At 51.3% G+C, this 13,476-nt stretch overlaps 1 long non-coding RNA gene across 1 annotated transcript; it reads left to right on the forward strand.

Moving 5' to 3' along the window:
* The first annotated feature begins 897 nt into the window (after positions 1 to 897).
* On the forward strand, positions 898 to 10,254 carry LOC109551117 (uncharacterized). Its single transcript, XR_002177809.3, has 3 exons — positions 898 to 1,025; positions 6,347 to 6,634; positions 7,245 to 10,254. It is a non-coding gene; the product is annotated as an uncharacterized lncRNA (long non-coding RNA).
* Positions 10,255 to 13,476: the final 3,222 nt, after the last annotated feature.

Genomic DNA, 13,476 nt, shown 5'->3' on the forward strand with positions numbered 1-13,476 from the left:
CTGGCCTGTCTGACGTCAAAGGCTCATCCCTGTCCTGAGTTACTGCCTAAGGCTTTCTGAAAGTGTATCAAATCCATTTAATTATCTTCCGGAGAAATGCTTGCTTTAAAAGAGGAAACATTGACAATGGGTATTTTACAAGCGTTCGAAATATAACATTTCGAAATAAAGTATTCTGCACCATCCTCACCGTGCCTTAGGGTCCCCTTATGGGCTGATGGTTGCCGATAGGAACAGAAGCCCGTGCCGCTGTCAGTGGGGTTTGAAGTGCTGAGGTTGGAACGGCCCTGAGTGCGGGCGGTCCTCGGAGCAGCGTACCCCGTGCGGAGCGCCCGAGCACTTGGAAGGAGCCTGCCTGGGGCCCCAGTACCGAGGCCATGGCCGGAAGTGTGTGATGCAGGGAAAGTGCAGAACAGACTGGGGTTGGAAGGGGAGATGTACAAATCTAGGATTGGTGTCTTCCCCGGGAGGGACTGTCATTTGGAAGCCCAGTGAAGGGGGTTACTCCATCACGCGCACGGCACACTGCATTTTCACGTGATTATGCCTGGAACAGGAAACATGTAGGAAGCTGTTTTCATAGTTTTCTTTATTAACATTTACATGAGTTATGGAGCACGCAAACAGATCTGGCAAAAACATGTCAGTAGTAAAACAACAAAGCTGGTTTTAAAGAGGGAAGTGACTGGCTTGTGAGTAATCATATCTTACCTCATCTGGAAAAGGAGACAGGTTTTCCAAGCTCAGACATGCAGCCAGTGTGAATGGTGGCACAGATGAAATAGAGCTCAAAGGCAGGTACCCTTCCATCCACCCACCCACCCACCCACCCATCCACCCACCCACCCACCCACCCATCCACCCACCCATCCATCCATCCATCCGTCCGTCCAGTACTTACTGAACACCTACTGTGTACCAGGCACTCTTCTAGGAAATTAGAAATCATCAGTGAACAAAACAGAAGAACATTCTGACCACCAGGACGCTACATTCTAGAGGGGAGAGACAAAGAAATGAAATTGGTGAGTAAATCACAGAGGTTATTATAAGACGGTGAAGACTGGCAATAAAGCAGGGGTGGAAATGAGCAGTGCCCGCAGCAGGGGACGAGAGTAATGGTTTCGATGGTGGTCCTGGTGGGCTGCATGGAGAAGGTGACATTGGATCAGAGACTTGAAGAAAGCAGTCTCCCTGCTTCCATGGCTGGAACCTGAGTAAAGGAGGAGAAGGCCGGGTCCTCGTGAAGCCTGCACGAGGGTGTGTACCTGAGCCCGACAGCACCCCGAGAGGAGCTTTAGGGGCTCTGTTTTAGTGAGTCAGAAGCTGAGACTTAGAGAGGCTAAGTAACAGGTCTGAGGTCGCAGAGCCACTGGGTGCCAGGATTAGGGAGTAAAGACGGGGATGATGGACACACTGTATCTGAGTCTTTCAGTCAAGTATGGGAGAAATAGTGAGGAATGTTTTTCTCAGGTGGAAGAGAGTAACAAAAACCCACAGGCAACATTTTCATGTCTGCTCAGAAATTGAGGGTCATCTAGGCAGTGGTGGGACTTTGCTGTTTTGTTCTTGTAAGCAGAGCCAGGGAAAACCCAACTGGAACGATCTGGACGCTTCTGGAATATATGGGTTTATAGACCCCACCTTTACCTATCCCATAAGAATTTGAGGGTAGGGTGAGGAATAGGGCTGAGCCCTTTATATTTTTCCACAAGATTCCTGGGCAATCCCGGGATCATGTTTTAAGATATACTCCTGCGACCCCCAGCTTCTTAGCAGAGGTGGAAAGATGACTACGGAACCTGCATTTTAATTAAGATGATTCTTATGGCCATAAGGTGATTAGAAGTGGCCATTTTATCATCCCATGAAGGGTCTGACTTTTGGGGACATTGAAGGAACTGTAGGAAATAACCACCCCAATTTACCATGTTCCATTTAAAAACACAATTATTCAGAGTCGAAATCAATTAGTTCATGACTTTTGAATGTCCACCACACAATACTGGAGAGGACAAATTAAAAAACAAAAACAAATGTATGCAATCATTTAGTGATCAAGTTCTGCTTGTCGGCCTTTTATTTAATATTATTTCTGTCTACAAGTGTCTTTAGTCCCACTCATTGCTCTGGCTCCATCTCCGCTATTCTCCTCTGTAGGCAAAGTTCTAGAAATTCAACGTTTACAGGACTTTGCTGTTTGGTGAGAGCCGTGGTGCTTCGGCCGCTTGTGGAATCTTGGCCTGACTCCGCTCCGCCGTCCACGCCCCGGTCCCTCCGAGGAGGGCCAGCCAGGGCCCCGTGTTTGCCCCAGCTGTTTTGTATCCCCTCCCCCCGGGGATTTCTCGGGGCAAGTGACTCAGCGTGACTCAGCAACCTGGCTTTTTAGGGGAGCCAAAATGTTCTGCCACCCGGCCAGCATATGGTAAACATTCACACTGCTTAGCAAAGTCATTGTAAATGAGACGCACCAGGGAAAAGGAAAAAGGCCCAGATTTCCTCACGCCCAAACTGGAGAGATCGGATCAAGGATGCAGAGGACAAGCTGAGAAAGCATCTTCCCCCTGGGGCCCAAGTGCAGAGCTGTTGCCCTGAAGATGGGTGGGGGAGGAAGAAGCAGTAACACCCTGAGTTTCCTTGTGGAGAGGGGTCCGATGGTAGTGTCTCCTCCTGGCTTGAAAAAGCAAACAGCCGGCCACGAAGGAAGCAGCACAAATGGTTTGATGCCACTGCCGCCATGGCGGCATCAGCTGTATTCACTGGGGGGAAGGTACCCTTTATTCGAAATTTTTAAGCTTAGTGAATCTCTAGCTTCTTTTCGTTCCCTTTTCTTTCTTAGTGGCGTGAAAGCACAGATCTTTAAAAAGGCCATCGGAGCCACTGACACTTGGCATTCTCTACAAATGGGATTTTGATGCTGTGAATCCTGCCAAGAGGGACCTTCTGGCATCCCTCCTTGGAAAGCCAGTGCGAGCTCTCGGACTGTTTCCCCTCGGCATTTCTAGGGTCATTGTGTTAAGCCTTCCGCTAAAGAACAGCCTCTTTGAAGCAGCTGGTTTGGGCCGGCCTCCTCGTCCTGGGATGGTTTCTCGGTATTTGGTGCTCACGTGACAGAGAACATACACTGGATTCCTCGCCTTTTAGAGTCCGTTGTTTTCTTCATCTGAAGTAGCTTGTTATGCTTTAGAAGGATTTTGCTTTTTAGGTCATAAAGTGGAGCTTGAAGACTGGAAGAGGGTTTTTTTTGTGTGTGCGTGTGTGTTTTGTTTTAATGTCTTGACTCTGTGTTGAATGTTTGAAGTTCCTGAGAGCAAGAGATGAGAGCCCGAGGTTGGCTTGGAGAGGTTTTGCAGGATGTCCAGCTTGTCCTAAGGGGGCGGCATTGAAGGGTCAGCCTTGGGCTCAGGGTTAAGCCCTGGTCAGATGGGTCAGGTGGCTTTCAGGCAGGTGTCCCCTCGCGTGCCGACCTGCTCTGGTTCCTTGAACGGCTCCTAATGCCCTTGTAATGTTCTCAGAGCATGAGCTCCCCGGGAGCAGGGCCTGGTTCATCCTTTGCACCCCTGTACCCCAATACCTACAACAGTGCGTGGCACAGGCCACGAGAAGGGATGGATGAAGATGCATTTGAAATGTTGGCTGCAATGAAAAATTCTCTAAGGGGAAAGTGGGGAGGGATAAATTAGGAGTTTGAGATGAACAGGTATACACTACTATAAATAAAATAGGTAACCAACAAGGACCTACTGTATAGCACAGGGAGCTATACTCAACATTTTGTAATAACCTACAAGGGAAAAGAATCTGAAAAAGAATATACACTACACATACATACATATGTATATATCTACATACATATATATACACACATGCATACATATAGTATAACTGAATCACTTTGCTGTACACCTGAAACTAACACAACATTGTAAATCAAGTATACTTCAATTAAAAAAAAAAAAGACATTCTCTGCATCAAAGTCCATTCACTGATTCTTATTTTAAAACAAGAGATCAGTGTCTTCAGTTGCCCCCAAATCAGTGGGAAAGGGGCAATGAGAAGGCCCGCGTGTACGTACTGAAAAATGTTTGCTGAGCAAGGAGTCCAGGGAGGAGAAGAGCTGAATAACATGGGGCCGACACGGAAGTACAGGACATCCACAGCGAGGCACAGACTGTGTAACCATTTACGAATGGATTTTGACCGTCAGGGAATGCTACCAAATGTTTTTTTGATCCTGTCGGGATCAAGAGAAAACCAGTAATTGATTGCTTTTTAAAAAAACATGACACTCACATGGTCTGAGTTTCGTTTTGTTGTTTAATTTTTAACTGACAGTACCTCCTTTCAGTTTGCTTGTGGAAAGAAAATTGTAGTTAGAGGTGACCTGCTCTTTACCAGAGTACAGGGAAGATAGCATGGGGCTTCTCAGAGATGGCCCAATGTTTCTTCAACAGTACTGGCTTTTTCCCATGTGAAGCCCTTTGGAAACTGAAGTAAACGTCAGCTCTGATTTCTCCCCTCCGCCCCGCCCCACTATGGACTGGATGTTTGTGTCCCCCCCAGATTCATATGTTGAAGCCCTAACCCTAGTGTGATGGTGTTTGGAGGTGGGCCTTTGGGAGGTGGTCGGGATTAGATGAGGGAGGGGCCGCCATGGTGGGATGAGTGTCCGTAGAAGAGGAGGCACCAGGGAGCCTGCTGCCCCTACCCCATGTGTGGAGCAGCCCTGCAGAGGGCAGAGGGCTCTCCCCAGACACGGACTCTGCCAAGGCCACGATCTTGGATTTCCGGCCTCCAGAACTGTGAGAAAGAAGTGTTTGTCATTTAAGCCACCCAGTCTGTGGTATGTTGTGATAGCAGCCTGAGCTACCCACCCCTTCAACTCTCCCCACTCAATCCTGGGTCCCCGGACCCCTGGCCCTGGCCCCTCGAAGGGCTGTTCCCTCCGACCCCTCCCAGCAGCCCCTGCTTTCTGGGTTATGTCCAGACTCTGGCTGTCCCGAAGGCCCCGTGGGTCATGCCCTGGCCCACCGTCCAGCCTGAGCTCCTGCCCGACCTGCTTGCTGCTCTCCGGGACACCGAGTTCTCTCCTGTGCCAGGTGCGGGTGCCTGCGTCAGTCCCCCTCTCTGGGGCTCCCTTCATCCTCTCCCTTTCGTGGCCTGGCCCTCCTTTGTCGTTCAGTCTCAAGTGTCACTTTCCCCAAATCTTCCCTGGTCCACCTGGGCCCCCTCCCCTCAGAGCTACCTGCGCTGGGCTGGGCTGCTTCCCGGCCGAGTCCTATAAGCTCTTCAGCAGAGGGACTGCGGTGGCCTGTGGCCCTGGCAGGGAGCTTTCATCACAGACCCGGGGGGTGGGGCCATGTTCAGGGGCCAGAACTGTGCCCGTCTCACTGGGGCACTAGGGCAGCGGCTCTCAAAGTGTGGCCCTTGACATGGGCCCTTTGGGAGCATCAGGGATGCAAATTCTCCGACCTCACCCCAGACCCATGAGTCAGAAGCCCTGGGGAGAGGTCAGAGGTCTGTGCCGACAAGCCCGCCCGGGGGGATTCTGATGCTTGCCCAGTATGAGAGTCCCTGGGCCAGGGAGGGAATGATGAGGATACCTTGCAGCTCCTCTGGCAGCCTCCCCTGTCCCCTGTGCACTCAGGTTTCAACATAAGCGTCCAAAGCCACCCGAGGGGGACCCCTGTGTCCTGAAGGCACCCTCAGAGGATATAGTTTGCCACCCACAGCTTAAAACCAAGTGTTAACAAAGCCACGGGAGACCAGGCCAGACCAGATTTTGGAAGAAAGGGAGCCGAGTGTCCATCAGTGGGTCCAGCTAAAGGCTCATCAGCTACTGCTTTGGGCCCCTGGGCTGCTAGCCAAGCACACCTGACTGGATGGGGAGGGGGTGTTAATGGGCATCGGGTTGGGGAAGCAACGGAGCCAGAAGTGCTGGGTGAAAGTCCAAGACGGGAGCAGTGGACGCTGCCTGGAATCCTGGTGGGGGAGGATTATCAGGCCTGGACATTTCATCTGTTGTGTTCACGTACTCATAAAATGTTACTGCCGAAAAGGAACCCGGAAGGTCACTTTGTGCTATTTTTTTGTTTTGTTTTTGCGGTACGCGGGCCTCTCACTGTTGTGTTCTCTCCCGTTGTGGAGCACAGGCTCCGGACGCGCGGGCTCAGAGGCCATGGCTCACGGGCCCAGCCGTTCCGCGACATGTGGGATCTTCCCGGACCGGGGCACGAACCCGCGTCCCCTGCATCGGCAGGCGGTATCGGCAGGCGGACCCTCAACCATTGCGCCACCAGGGAAGCCCTCAGCTGCCTTTTCTTACTCATCTCTTGTCCTCCGCAGTGACTGTCACCAGGCAGGCGATTCTCGGTTAGCCGCTGAGTCGGTTGGTTTCATCCACCTGCAGATCTTGAGGAAAGGAGATCCTTCTACTCCGCCTGGTGCCACCTGCAGCATCTTCCAGGGACGCAGCACATCAGCGTTAGGGAATCTCAGAGTCGGTGGGATCCCAGGGATGGCCTGTCCACCTCGGGCGAAGTGACCGCTCAACGGCACACGCATGGCCCTCGTGTCCGTCCCGGGGCCGGGGAATCTCATCCGCGGCACACAGCGCGTTCCTCCTCATAAACGGTGAGCGAGGGATGGAAGAACCTGCTCAGTTCTCTTCTTCAGCTGCCACTAGAGGAGTTTCTCAGACTCTCACATTTGGTGGACCCGCCCAGGGGACAAAAGACCCAGCCCTTCAAGGCAGCAGCTCCATGGGCCGCCCACTGCCTCCCTCTTCAGCCTGATCCCCTGGCCTGGTCCCTGGGTCCCTGCATCCAGCGTTCAGTCACTCACAACCATCCCTGCTCCCCGAACAGGCCAGGGTAGGCCACCCTGGTGCTTGTCAGCTTTCCACAGAGCCCCGTGCCCCCTCCCCAGTATAGCCTGGAAGATCTCTCATTTGAGACTTGCCTCTGCAAAGCCTTTTTGTGGCCTAACCCTCCAGTTAGAAGAGGGCTGTTCCTCCCTCGAGGCCCCATCCTACCTGGGGTAGATGGCCCCTGAAGCTGAAACAAGCAGGGTAAGCATTTGGCACGCGGCTTTTGCTAATTCTGCCTCGCCAGGTCACTGCCAGCTCCTTAGGGGTCTGCTTGGGACTTCTTGTTCCATGTTCCCAGCACCTTGCTCCTGCCAAGCACCTAGAAGTCCTCAATGAATGCTCACGGAGTGAATGAATTTATTTTTTTCTCAGCAGATAAGATAATGGATGAAAGACGCATAACCAGTTCACAGGTATCCACGACATCGGGAGAAAGTAAAGGACATGGATGTATATACTGAAGTCAGACCTTGACTGCCTTACTTCATTAAGTTAATTTAACCTAACTGACACAGCTTCTACCTCTAGAAGGTTCTACATCGGGCTTGAGAAAGTCAGCACTCAGCCACCAGGTTTGCTGGCTAAATGGTGCCTTTGGACAATAGGAGGTCTGAGTGGGGGGCCCACACAGCCACTTGCGCATGTGATGCACAAAAAGCAGGGAGAGGAAAGTGCAAACACCCGTTAGCACCTTGTTGCTTTAATTAACTGACTTTCTAAGCCTGACGGGTAAAGATGTTAGTTGGCCATCACGCCTCTGATTTATTCATTTCCCAATAGCGAAACCACAGCCTGATGGGAAGCAGGTACAGTGTGACCTGTTAGATGATCAGCTTCTGCAGAATATCTTTTCCTGTTGCATTGCCCAAAGGTATGATGCTTTTGGAAATCTCCTTAATTTGGAATGTTATTGCTGCCATTTCAAAAGGGAGAGGGAAAACAAACGTTCCCTTTTTCATTAGTTTTAATGTCACTCCTCTAAATTAGTGGTGTCAAATAATACACTTCTAAAATTTATTTCTGGGGAGCACTCCTTATGAGGCCCTGAAATTTCTGACTCGTCACCTAAAGAAAATTGGCATTTTCAGAGCTAGTCCATGATGGACCAGGAAGTTGGGAATTTGCCCCAGGAGGGCTGTGCCGCGGTAATTTGCACTAAAATGAAAATCTTCATGTTTATCTCCTCCTTTCACCTATAAAGCAACTCTGGGGCTTCCCTGGTGGCACCGTGGTTAAGAATCCGCTTGCCAATGCAGGGGACACGGGTTCGAGCCCTGGCCTGGGAAGATCTCACATGCTGTGGAGCAACTAAGCCCGTGCACCACAACTACTGAGCCTGAGCTCTAGAGCCTGCAAGCTACAACTACTGAGCCCGTGTGCCACAACTACTGAAGCCTGTGCTCCTAGAGCCCATGCTCTGCAACAAGAGAAGGCACCGCCATGAGAAGCCTGCGCACTGCAGCGAAGAGTAGCCCCTAAATGCCGCAACTAGAGAAAGCCCGCGCGCAGCAACGAAGACCCAAAGCAGCCAAAAATAGATGATAATAAATAAAATAAATATAAAAAAGAATCTTACCTATAGAAAGCAAGTCTGCTCACCAATCTCACTGGTTGTGTCTTCAATCAGGACAGAGCCTGGTTCTTTCCTTGCCTTCTGAAGGCTCTGAGCATTTCTCTCCTCTTGCTGAGTAGATGATCCTTTTGAAGAAAGTTTAGGGAATTGAGGTTATTTAATTGGGGGAAGGTCAGGAACGATTGAGGACTGTCTCAAGTGGCTATCAAGGCTTAGGAAAGGTGTCCGCCCACTCGTCTCCCTTTTTGCACAAAGCTACTCAGCTTCAGTTCCAGGAAGGAGGAGTGGCAGAGGGCCCTGCTGCCTTATGAGAGCTTTCAGCCAGGTCCTCATTCCTGATAGCCCCAGAGGAAACAAACGAGGTTCCAAGGCAAAGAGGCTAAGCTGAACTGCGCTGGGTACTTCAGACTCCAGTGTCCTTTCTGAAGGGGAAGCAGAAGACATTCTCTGTAGAGAAAACTCAGCCCTTCGGTTTTGTGAACCAGCTGGTGGGAATCTCCAGGGCGAAGATGTGCTGAACAGTCAGTGTTCCAGGTGAAAGGAGGCCTAAAGCTGGCGCCATGCAGATTTGCCCCTCCGCTCTGCTCCTGGTTGAAGGTGGGTGGGCAACAGCTGTGGCAGGGAGGATGCAGCTGGACAGACAGGAATACTCGTGGTTCTCAGCACCTTGGAGCCTAGGGGAGCAGAGAGGGCTCTGTCATCATCAGATGTCCTTGAGAAGAGGCTCAACAATGAAAGAACCTCTGTGCGCACAGTAGGATAGATGTGTCTGTCCCTTCTCCCATTCATTCATTCATTCATTCATTCATTCATCTTGAGCATCAATGCTATGGCACCTACCAGAACAGAAGCATAGGAAGCAAAGATGAAAGGTGAGGCAGGTGAATGAAGGTGTATGTCGTGATGCCACATGGTGAGTTCTAGGAGAGAGGCAAGACTGGGGTGCTGGGAAGCCCAGAGCAGGGGCCTTATAACCTGGGTCATGGGAGACGAGACTTGCTGGGGAGATGGGCTTAGAAGATGGTAGGTGTGGTGTGCGATGGTGATAGCAATGCTGATGACAGTGGGGGAAAGACCTTAGATGGTCTGCCTTCTACGTTCCTTCCTCCATTGGAGGTGGGCACTACCTCAAATTCCTTTAGGAATTTGAACACAGGGTGGGGGATTCAAGCCAAACAAGGGGACAAGGGCACCAGAAGGGGTCATTGAGGAGCTGGACCTCAGGCCAGGCCACGTGCTGGGGGACTCAGGAGTGCGGAACGGACGCTGCAGGTGCTCCTTGCAGGTAAATGCTTGACGTGGGTGGTCAGGGGTGACTTTGAAGCAGGTGGGTAACCAGGTATGACTCACCCTTCAGAGAGATCCCTGGAGCCTGCACGGAGGAGTGGAAGAGGAGGAACAGGTCAGGGAACAGGATTGGAGTGACAGGGGATTCGAGGGAGGGCGTGTCACCTACTCCGTCAGCCCCAGCCCTTGTCCCAATGAGGACACCGAGGGTCAGGGTGGATCTCAGAAATACAGCAGGTGTTTCATAGGGTTCCAGGGCAGCTCTCTTGACTACGAGGTGAGCTGGCTTTCCACCATGCCATAGAAACCCAGTGTGACCTTTTGTCCTCCCAGTTCTGTGATTTTTGTCTAAGTCTTCCCATCCAGCCCTGCAGGCTACAACTGGGTCTCTTTCAGGGTCACGGGAGGGAGAAACCCTTTCCTCTGAGCTTTCCCCTTCCTGTTCCGCTTCAGTAGACACTTGTAGGCTCTGAATGGAGAGCCCAGGCTCCTGGCTCACGTGGGTTGGCGGGTGGTTCTGAAAGCAAAGCGGCTCACACATGTGGCCAGCCACGCTGGCTGTGTGCCGGTCCCCAGAGAACTCTCAGTCCACAGCAGACGGGCTCTGGGCAGATCTCGGGTAGTGTGGCTTTCTGTAACCCCCAGGCTCTCCTGTGTTGCACTGTCTGGCCTTCGGGATGAAATGGATTCACTTTTACTGAAATACACATTTCAGTGTTTAGTGGCTTCTAGAAAATTTTGTTAAAAATGAGTTGAAATTGGAACCTACAAGAGAAATTTGAAAATCTTCCTTAAACTCTGAAAATAAGGTCACTTGGCTAGGACCCAAGAGTAAGAAACTTCATCCCCAATGATAATTATCTCGAAAAGCTAAGGAGTCAGTAATGATAGAAGAGAAAGGGTCTCGAGCAAACAGGTGACTGTTGGGAGGACATAAAGGAGGAGAGAGCCTGCCCCACAATTGGACGTGGTCCATCCCCGCCTGCCCCCTGGCTGTTTATCCTGTTTCTGTCTGTGCCTTTAGGGAAAGTGCTGGGCGCCACAAAGCTGGCCTGGCCTCCTCCCTTTTCCTTTGAAACCCGCAATCCTATTAATTACCAGATTCACTCCCATATCCCTTCTTTTGATAAGCCTGGGTTTATTCAGGCCAGCACTGCTCAGCTTCTGCAGAAGCCCAACCTCTTCGTAATTGCAACTTCCTGCCCGGCTCTGCAGCTTCCGGCAGGATGCGCACATATCCGCAGGCTCCCAGGCCAGCTTGAAGCCTTTGGCGTGCACGTTTGCCCTGTTCATTGGCTAACAGAGGAAAAGGGTATTGAACAGTATTCGGTATGAAGGAAAGCTTCCAGCTCCCAGAAGCTTCCAGCTCCCAGACTCAAGTTTTTCCAAAAGAAGGAGGGAATTTGTAGATGGAAGAATTTGCTGAAGGCCAAGACAGGAATGAATGAGCTTTTGGTTCAAACGATTTTCATGTATGTATTTTTTTCTCTCTCTCATTTTCCCTGGAAATAAAGTAAAGGGAATTATGGGTAAAGAGAAGTGCACAAATGCCCACAGCTGTGAACACTTTAAAAGTGGCAGGTTAACGGTGCAAATGAGCCAGAAACAGAAGGAAGCATCAGTAATACTGGTCTGGTTTTTATTTAACAGTATGGCGTTTTGCTAGCCATGGATTTTGCATTAATTTTGACTTCTTACGCACTGCATGAAATGGGTTTTATCCTGATCACTGAGTTTTTTGACATCTCCTTCAATTTTACACTCAAGGCGTCACTTCCCTGTATCCCTTCACCCCAGTCCTGGCCCTGGGCTGACCCATTATGTCATTAGCCATTGGTTCACTGATGGAGGTAAAGAAATAGACTCACTCAGGCCTCCCTGGACCCTCTGCATGGACCTCCCTTCTCCCTTTTCTGTCTGGGGAAATTTCATCCTTCAAGGGCCTGCTCAGATGTGCCCTTCACGATTAAGTCTTTTTTGCTCCTCCCATGCTGGGAGAATCGCCCTTCCCCGTGCTCCCACGGCACCTGTGTTCACCTGTGCCCGCCTGTGCTCTAGCCCTGACCTCCCTGCATGTAAGTTTCCCCCATATCCGGGTCTGCGTCTGTGTTCCTCACCAGACATCAAGGTTGGGCACCATGATTTATTTATTTATGCCTTGCTTGGTTTTCTTAGTATATGGTTGGCGGGCATCCCCTGAATGATTAACATAGAATGACACGGTGCTAAGATGGTTTCTTTGAGTGTTCATAAACTGTTAGTTTGAAAAAAGGAACTGGCCAGGTGTGAGTCCTCTGCCCTGTTCCTGCGACCGTGGGGCCCTTCCGCTGGTCTAGTGATCAGCAGACTCTGGTCAGTGGCTTGTGGGGCTAAGGTGGGGAAGGTGTTTACATCTGGGAGTGTAGGAACTTGGAAGGTCAGGAATGTCCTAACAGGAAGACTTGTGGCGGGATAGGGAGGGGAGAAGAGGGGGTGAGGGGAGGCTGTGGGAGCACCCAGGGCATGAGGCTCATTCAGTAAATATTTGCTGACCAGCTATGTGGTTCGGTTGACTAAGAGATAAGTGAGCTGTGCTTTCAACCCACAGGTGGAATTGGATGCAGGGCGGGGAGGCTGGCAGGAAGGACAGGGGACCCTGCCGTCGGGGGACTCAGGGAATGCGGCGGCCTCTAAGGGCACCGGATGGCCCCGAGGATGGATGGTATGGACAGAAAGAGGCGATTAGGCGACGTCTTTCCAAAGTGTAGATTTTCAGGGTGATCTGCACATATATTTTTTCCTATAAACTTGGGTCAGAGAGATGAGGAAGTTAAATGCTGTGGAAAGGCTGTTGGTAACTCCAGCCAAAGTAACTTGATAATATTTTTAGTTTTACTGCTCTGGGATGTTTAAGGAAGATAGATAGGTTTTGTAATGAGACTACAGTGCACAGACTGTTTGGCTATTATAAGCTGGACTCCTGGAGAAGCAGTCAGCAATGATTTAGGAAAGTCATAAAACGGAAAGCAAAAAACAAAAACAAAAGCAGTGGTACCTTGGAATCCAAGGAATGATTCAGGCCTGAATACAAGCGGTTTAGTTATCTAGGACTGTACGAAAAAGGACCCCAATATAATGGCCTGAAATGACAGCCACTGTATTGGGTACAGTTCTGTGGGCCTGGAATTGGGAGCTGGGGACGCCCTCCCTGGCTCTCCTGAGTGCGGCCTCTCTCCCTCACCTTCTGGTCACATCTCCCCTGAGTTTCTTTCCAGGCTGTCTACTGGTCCATGGACCCCCATCCTCCTTGGGGGGCAGCAAGTCACTTCTGCGGTGACAGTGGACTCAGGGTGGGTGAGGTTCTTGCCTGCAGAAACACAAGCCGTGAGATTCCGGGGTCAGGGCTGGGCGCTGATGGTGGGTGTCAGACAGAGTGAGGGAAGGAGGGATCTGGGTTCAAGGGACTGACTGATCACTGGGGAGAGGGGCTGGGGCACTAGGAGACCCCCGTCACAAAGGCCCTCCAGCTGTCCCTCCGCTGAGGGACCCCCTCAGCTCTGGAAACGTCAGGTGGTCCTGCACGCTGTGGGTCCTGCAGGTCAGGGGTCGGGGGACGCAGGGGAAGGGGAGCCTGGGGGTGATGCAAAGCAGGGTTCTAGCCTGGGGGGGTCACACGGTTGGCTGACGCCCAAGGGTCCCGTGACCCCAGGGGAGGCGTCGTCTGCATAACGGGCCTTGTCAGACAGAGTCTGGGGCGAGTTGGAGCCT

Source organism: Tursiops truncatus, chromosome 14, assembly GCF_011762595.2.
Source record: "Tursiops truncatus isolate mTurTru1 chromosome 14, mTurTru1.mat.Y, whole genome shotgun sequence".
In the NCBI taxonomy this organism is placed as follows: Eukaryota; Metazoa; Chordata; class Mammalia; order Artiodactyla; family Delphinidae; genus Tursiops; species Tursiops truncatus.